This window comes from Odontomachus brunneus, unplaced genomic scaffold (genome assembly GCF_010583005.1).
Source record: "Odontomachus brunneus isolate Ranch 3 - 2012 unplaced genomic scaffold, Obru_v1 Obru_scaffold_043, whole genome shotgun sequence".
NCBI classification, from domain to species: domain Eukaryota; kingdom Metazoa; phylum Arthropoda; class Insecta; order Hymenoptera; family Formicidae; genus Odontomachus; species Odontomachus brunneus.
In genome coordinates this window covers 1,169,855-1,171,231 of record NW_022639493.1, presented here as the reverse complement: position 1 = coordinate 1,171,231, position 1,377 = coordinate 1,169,855, and positions in this window count along the sequence as shown.

The window sequence follows — 1,377 nt, the reverse complement described above, 5'->3', positions numbered from 1 at the left end:
GCTTACTCAATGGGCATCAATAACATATTTATTCACATATAGTAATATAAAATATTTTTCAAATAAGAAAATATATATTTTCTTAGAAAACCTTAGCTTTTTTTACAAAAACAGCCATTTATTCTATTTAAATAAAAGAATTTAGATTTAAGTAAACGTGTCACACACACATTAATATGCACCAAATAAATATTTACTATTTTTGGAGTATCTTTTTCTCTCAGTGTAGTAAGTAGAGAGACATATTTTCGAAGTTGGACACGAGCCAGCTTGTAACTTCGCTGTTTAGTTCCGAAGTTTTGCCTTCCAATTTAATCATCCCCGACTACCATCTTTGATTTTGTCGCGTTAACAGAATGCGACACATATAAATATTTTCCTCGTTCCTTGTAAATATTTTCAGGTATAGTGAGGCCAAGTTAGATATCATTTTCCATTGTCTACCCGCCTGGGTCGTAGTCGCGGCTCTGCTATAAGATGGATATAGGTATACGGGAGACGAACGATATTTCGGATTACAGCCGCACGTTTTATTGCCGACACGATATTACAACGTATGCAAGTCTATAGCCCGACATTTTGTGCGCTTCCGCCTCGCTGCAGCGTTTCGCCGTTGTAATGCAGCTGCGATGATCGCACGATTGATCGATACGCGATATCGCCGCCACGTTGTTCGCCGAGCTGAAACCCACTGCTTAATGTAAACTATCTACAGGTACGAGTTCTACGGTGTTTATGCAGCGTTACACTATCTACGTGTGTACGTGTACGTATGTATTTACAAACTGCTAGGACTCGCTATTTACAATGCGCCATGTGAGATCGGCACTCCCGCGTCGAGAGGGGATCGAGCGCTCGAAAACACGACCACACCGAAGTGGCCTCCGCGTGCTCGGCAAATTGAAATCGATGCGATAAAACCGATAGAGAGCGAAGGGATAAAGGATTTGGTACGTCTCGAAATAACCGCTGAAAATTGCACAAGAGCCAAAATAGCCAAGACGAAAATTCAACGCTGTGGTCGAAGGAAGCAATTGTCTGATTAATTATCACGAAGGAGATCGGACGTTTTCACAAAAACTCGGAAAAGTACTGATCTGCGTACTCGATGAGACCGAAATACCACGTGACAAAATTCATGGATGTTGATGTAACACACTTTGCGAGTAAAGCAATCAATTAAAAGAAAACGAACATACATATACATACGTGCACATGAAAATATATATAACGAAAAAAATATATATTCATTTTTCATAATTTTCTTTACTCGCGAAGTTTGTTGTATTAACATCCATGAATTTTATCACGTAATATATTCCGGCCTCATATATATATATATATATATATATATATATATATATATATATATATATA